Source organism: Mus caroli, unplaced genomic scaffold, assembly GCF_900094665.2.
Source record: "Mus caroli unplaced genomic scaffold, CAROLI_EIJ_v1.1 scaffold_11736_1, whole genome shotgun sequence".
Classification (NCBI taxonomy): domain Eukaryota; kingdom Metazoa; phylum Chordata; class Mammalia; order Rodentia; family Muridae; genus Mus; species Mus caroli.
In genome coordinates, this window is record NW_018391188.1 from 35,460 (window position 1) to 42,971 (window position 7,512).

Consider the following 7,512-nt stretch of genomic DNA (forward strand, 5'->3'; position numbering starts at 1 on the left):
TACCTCTCCTAAATCAGATAGGGGACTAATATCCAATATATATAAAGAACTCAAGAAGGTGGACTCCAGAAAATCAAATAACCCCATTAAAAAATGGGACTCAGAGCTAAACAAAGAATTTTCACCTGAGGAATACCAAATGGCTGAGAAGCACCTGAAAAAATGTTCAGCATCCTTAATCACCGGGGAAATGCAAATCAAAACAACCTGAGATTCCACCTCACAGGAGCCAGAATGGCTAAGATCAAAAATTCAGGTGAGAGCAGATGCTGGCGAGGATGTGGTTGAATTGCAAGCTTGTACAACCACTCTGGAAATCAGTCTGGCGATTTCTCAGAAAATTGGACATAGTACTACCAGAGGATCCCGCAATACCTCTCCTGGGCATATATCCAGAAAATATTCCAACCGGTAAGACAGACATATGCTCAACTATGTTCATAGCAGCCTTATTTGTAATAGGTAGAAGCTGGAAAGAACCCAGATGCCCCTCAACAGAGGAATGAATACAGAATATGTGGTACATTTACACAATGGAGTACTACTCAGCTATTAAGAAGAATGAATTTATGAAATTCCTAGGCAAATGGTTGGACCTGGAGGGCATCATCCCGAGTGAGGTAACCCAATCACAAAAGAACTCACATGATATGTACTCACTTATAAGTGGATATTAACCCAGAAACTTAGAATACCCAAGATACAAGATACAATTTGCATAACACATGAAACTCAAGGAGAATTATGAGGAATGTGTGGATACTTTTCCCCTTCTTAGAATTGGGAACAAAACACCCATGGAAGGAGTTACAGAGACAAAGTTTGGAGGTGAGACAAAAGGACCGACCATCTAGAGACTGCCATACCTGGGGATCCATCGCATAATCAGCCTCCAAACTCTGACACCATTGCACACACTAGCAAGGTTTTGCTGAAAGTACCCTGATATAGCTGTCTCTTGTGAGGCTATGCTGGGGCCTAGAAAACACAGAAGTGGATGCTCACAGTTAGCTATTGGATGGGTCACAGGGCCCCAAATGTAGGAGCTAGAGAATGTACCCAAGGAGCTAAAGGTGCCTGCAACCCTATAGATGGGACAAAAATATGAACTAACCAGTACCCCCCGGAGCTCATGTCTCTGGCTGCATATGTATCAGTAGATGACCTAGTCAGCCATCAGTGGAAAGAGAGGCCCATAGGTATGGCAAACTTTATCTGCCTCAGTATAGGGGAATACCAGGGCCAAGAAGTGGGAGTGGGGGGAGGGTACTAGGGGGGAAGGGTTGGGGGACTCTTGGGGTAGCATTGGAAATGCAAATGAAGAAAATACCTAATTAAAAAAAGAAAGAAAAAAGAAACTACCCATCTAAAAGAGTAAGACAAAACAACCCTGGAAATTATGGTTACATAATAGAACATATGTGTCTAAATTAATAAAAATAAAATTTCTGAAAATTACCAACTGATAATACATGATTTTCCCAATTCAGTTACTTTCCAATATATCCTGTATCAAAAAGAAAGAATCAAACCAATATGTATCCTAAGAAACTTTTATAAATATATATATATATATATATATATATATATAATGGTCATTATAAAACAATTCAAATGGATAATGGTTTATGAATAGATAAGGAAATGAGTTTTATATGCAACAGTATGGATAGACCTTGAAAGCAAGATGCTATGTGAAATAAGTCAGCTACTATGTGATTCCACTTATGGGAGATAACTAAAGCATTAAAATCCATAGAAAGAAAACATAAAATGATGCTTAGTAAGGATTCTAAATGGAAGCAGAAATTCAAGGGTTATTTAGACAGTAAAATTTTTCCTGTGTAAAGGAAATACAGGGACAAAGAGTGGAGCAGAGACTGAAGGAAAGGCCATCTAAAGACTGCCCCACCTAGGTGTCCATAATATGCAGCCTCCAAACCTGGCCACTATTGGTGATGCCAAGAAGTTCTTGCTGACAGGAGCCTAATATAGCTGTCTCCTGAGAGGCTCTGCCAGTGACTTACAATTACTGAAGTGGATGCTCACAGCCATCCATTGGACAGAGCACAGGGTCCCCAATGAAGGAGTTAGAGAAAGGACCCAAGAAGCTGAGGGGCTACCAGTCCCCCATAGAAGGAACAACAGTATCAACCAACCAGACCCCCCAGAGCTCCCAGGGACTAAGCCACCAACCAAAGAGTACACATGGATGGACCTATGACTCCAGCTACAAATGTAGCAGAGGATTTGTTCACATTTCGAAGAAGCATTGAAACATCCATATTTTGGTCTTCTTTTTTGGCTTCATATGGTCTGTGAATAGAATCTTGGATATTCCAAACTTTTGGGCTAATATCCACTTATCAGTAAGTACGTACCATGTATGTTCTTTTGTGACATACTTACCTCACTCAGAGTAATATTTTTAAGTTCCATCTATTTGCCTGCGATTTTCATAAAGTCATTGTTTTTAATAGCTGAGGAGTATTACATTGTGTAAAATGTATCACATTTTCTGTATCCATTCCTCTGTTGAGGGACATCTGGGCTCTTTCCAGCTTCTGGCTATTATAAATAATGCTGCTATGAACATAGTGGAGCATGTGTTCTTATTACAAGTTGGAACATCTTCTGGGTATATTCCCAGGAGTGGTATATCTGGGTACTCAGGTAGTAAGTACTATGTCCAATTTTCTGAGGAACCGCCAGACAGATTTCCAGGGTGGTTGTACCCGCTTGCAATCCCACCAAAAATAGAGGAGTGTTCCTCTTTCTCCATATCCTCAATAGCATCTTCTGTCACCTGAGTTTTTGATCTTAGCCATTTTGACTGGTATGAGGTGGAATCTCAGGGTTATTTTGATTTGCATTTCCCTGATGACTATGTTGAACATTTTTTAAGGTGCTTCACGGTCATTCAAGTTTCCTCACGAATATCTTCTGTTTAGCTGTTTCCCATTTTTATTACGTATTTTTATTTATATTTCAAATGTTATACCCTTTCCTCGTTTCCTCTCTGAAAACCCCTATTCAATTTCCCAACCCCCTGCTCACCAATCCACCCAGTCCTGCTTCCCTGTCCTGCCATTCCCCTACACCGGGGCATCGAGTCTTCACAGACCAAGGGCCACTCCTCTCACTGATATCTGACAAGTCCATCTTCTGCTATATATAAGGCTGGAGCCATGGGTCCCTCCATGTGTGCTCTTTTGTTGGTGCTTCATTCCTTTGAAGCTCTGAGGGTTCTGGGTGATCCATATTGCTGTTCCTTCCATGGGGCTGCAAACCACCTAAGCTCTTTCAGTCCTTTCTCTAGATCCTCCATTGGGGACTTCTCACTGAGTCCACTGGATGGCCATGATCATTCACATCTGCACTTGTCAGGCACTTGCAGAGCCCCTCAGACAGCCACATCAGGCTCCTGTCTGCAAGCACTTGTTGACATCTACAATACTGTCTGTGTTTGGTAACTGTACATGAGATGGATCCCCAGGTGGGGCAGTCTCTAAACACCCCACGTTGGTATCCACTCCATACATCTTCTCTGTATCCCCTCCCATGGGTATTTTGATTCCCCATCTAAGAAGGACTGAAGTATCCACACTTTGATCTTCCTTCTTGAGCTTCATGAGGTCTGCCAATTGAATCTTGGACATTCTGAGCTTCTGGGCTAATATCTACTTATCACTGTGTGAATGCCATGTGTGATCTTTTGTGATTGGGTTACCTCATTCAGGATATTTTCTGGTTCCATCCATTTGCCTAAGAATTTCATGAAGTCATTGCTTTTAATAGCTGAATAGCACTCCATAGCGTAAATGTACCACATTTTCTGTATCTATTCTTCTGCTGAGGAACAACTGGGTTCTTTTCAGCTTCTGGCTATTATAAACAAGACTGCTGTGAACATAATGGAGCATGTGTCCTTATTACATATTAGAGTATCTTCTGGTTATATACCCAGGAGTAGTATTTCTGGGTTCTCAGGTAGTACTATGTCCAATATTCTGAGGAACCGCCAATCTGATTTCCAGAATGGTTGTACAAGCTTGCAATACCACCATCAGTGGAGGAGTGTTCCTCTTTCTACACACCCTCGCCAGCATCTGAGGTAACCTGAGGTTTTAATCTTAGCCATCCTGACTACTGTGAGATGGAAACACAGGGTTGTTTTGATTTGCATTTCCCTATTGACTAAGGATGTTGAACATTTCTTTAGGTACTTCTCAGCCATTTGGTATTCCGCTGGTGAGAATTCTTTGTTTAGCTCAGTACCCCATTTTTTAATAGAGTTATTTGTTCCTCTGGAGTCTAATTTCTTTAGTTCTTTGTAAATATTGGATGTTAGCCCTCTATCAGATATAGGATTAGTAAAGAACTTTTCCCAATTGGTTGGTTGACATTTTGTCCTTTTGACAGTGTCCTTTGCCTTGAACCCAAAAGAAGCTTTGAAATTTTATGAGGTCCCATTTGTCAATTCTTGATCGTAGAGCATAAGCTATTGGTGTTCTGTTCAAGAAATTTTCCCCTGTGCCAATATGCTCAAGGCTCTTCCCCACTTTATTTTCTAATATTTTTAGTGTATCTGGATATATGTGAGCATCCTTGATCCACTTGGACTTTAGCTTTCTACAAGGATGTAAGAATGGATCAACTTTCATTCTTCTACATGGTAACCTCCAGTCGAACCAGCACCATTTATTGAAAATGCTGTCTTTTTTCCACTGGATGGTTTTAGCTCAACGGTCAAAAAACAAATGACTATATGTGTGGGGGTTCATTTCTTGGTCTTCAATTCTATTCCATTGATCCACCTGCCTGTCACTGTACCAATACCATGCATTTTGTATAACTATTGCTCTGTCATATAGCTTGAGGTCACGGATGGTGATTCCTCCAGAAGTTCTTTTATTATTGAGCATACTTTTGTCTATATTAGATTTTTTGTTATTGCAGATGAATTTGCAAATTGCTCGTTTTAACTCTATGAAGAATTGAGTTGGAATTTTGATGAGGACTGCATTGAATAGGTAGATAGCTTTTGGCAAGATGGCTATTTTTTACTATATCAGTCCTGCCAATCCATGAGCATGGGAGATCTTTCCATCTTCTGAGATCTTCTTTGATTTCTTTCTTCAGAGACTTGGAGTTTTTTCCATACAGATCATTCACTTGTTTGGTTAGAGTACCACTAAGATATTTTATATTGTTTGTTACTATTGTGATGGGTGTCATTTACCTAACTTTTTTCTTTGCCTGTTTATCCTTTGAGTATATGAGGCTACACCCTAGAAAAAGCAAGAAAGTAATCTGCTTTCAACAAACCCAAAAGAAGATAGCCACATAAACATAAAAATAACATCTAAAATAACAGGAAACAACAATCACTATTCCTTAATATCTCTTGAAATCAATGGACACAATTCTCCAAGAAAAAAAAAAAGATATAGACAAACAGACTGGATACATAAACAGGACCCTGCATTGTGCTGAATACAGAAAATACACCTCAGTGTCGAAGACAGACACTACCTCAGAGTAAAGGGCTGGCTGGAAAAAATTTTCAAAGCAAATAGTCCCAAGAAACAAGCTGGAGTAGCCATTCTAATATCAGATAAAATCGACTTTTAACCAAAAGTTATCAAAAACTATAAGGAAGGACACTTCATACTGGTCAAAGGAAAAATCTACCAAGAAGAACTCTTGATTCTGAACATATATGCTCCAAATGCAATGGCACCCACATTCATAAAAGAAACTTTAATAAAGCTCAAAGCATACATNGCACCTCACACAATATTAGTGGGAGACTTCAACACCCCACTATAATCAATGGACAGATCATGGAAACACAAACTAAGCAGTATTTTTAATTGCATTGCTGTTTCCATTGGGTATCTAGCTGGCTAACTTGCTTATAAATATACTAATTATTTCCTTCTATTCTCCATTTATTTATATTTTCTAACTCTACAAGGTAACCATTTAGTAGAAATTATAAAGCTTTATATTTTCCTGGCTGAACAGCATTCCTTAGTTGGATGAAATGGTGCATTCTTATTGTAATTTGTATGCATTCGGGAATTGTGTTTTTCCCCCTAAATTCAAGAATTATGTTTTACACACAGTCACTGCTTTTGCTATTTTTTTGTTCTCAGAGCAGTATAGAAATTTCTAAAAATATTAGCAGGAAGAATTTTCAAGAAGGTTCTATGGTTTTGATTCCACTTGGCATATAGAATGAAAAATGAAATGATATAAATAATATTTCTTTCCCATAGACAAGTTATTTTTCACTAGCAAGATAATTTTTGTCATTTTATATCTTGATTTAACCACTATTAGAAATAAATATTTATTTGGTAAAAAAAATAAAAATCATTAATTAAATGCATATAAATACTATGTATCTGTACAGTCAAGATAGCTGCATGAATAAAGCCGCCAATATCAACACTGATTACCTGAGTTTCATTCCAAGGTAGAGCATACTACACAGAGAGAGATGGACAGACTTACATAAGTTTTTATCTAACTTCCACACAAGTGCTCTAGCATACATTATTAAAACATATACACAAGAACATAAATGTAATTCTAAAAATTAAAAAAAATTCTTTGGTATTTAACAAATATTATTACTGTTGTTGTTTTGTTGTTATTGTTGCTTTTTAATTTTTTAATAGGTATTTTCCCAATTTACATTTCCAGTGCTATCTCAAAAGTCCCCCACACCCTCCCCCCCCACTCCCCTCCTCTGCCACTCCCACATCTTGGCTCTGACGTTCCCCTATACTTAGGCATATAAAGTTTGCACGACCAATGGGCCTCTCTTTCCACTGATGGCCAACTAGGTCATCTTCTGATACATATGCAGCTACAGGCACGAGCTCCGGGGGGTACTCGGTAGTTCATATTGTTGTTTCACTTATAGAGATGCAGATCCCTTTAGCTCCTTGGGTGCTTTCTCTAGCTCCTCCATTGGGGGCCCTGTGATCCATCAAATANCNAACTGTGAGCATCCACTTCTGTGTTTGCTAGGCCCCGGCATAGTCTCACAAGAGACAGATATATCAGGGTCCTTTGAGCAAAATTTTGCTGGTGTATGCAATGGTGTCAGCATTTGGAGGCTGATTATGGTATGGATCCCCGGGTATGGCAGTCTCTAAATGGTCCATCCTTTCGTCTCTGCTCCAAACTGTGTCTCTGTAACTCCTTCCATGGGTGTTTTGTTCCTAATTCTAAGAAGGAGAAAAGTGTCCACACTTTGGTCTTCGTTCTTCTTGAGTTTCATGAGTTATGCAAATTATATCTTATATCTTGGATATTCTAAGTATCTGGACTAATATCTACTTATCAGAGAGTACATATCATGTGAGTTCTTTTGTGATTGGATTAGCTCACTCAGGATGATGCCCTCCAGGTCCATCCATTTGCCTAGGAATTTCATAAATTCATTCTTTTTAATAGCTGAGTAGTACTCCATTGTGTAAATGTACCACATTTTCT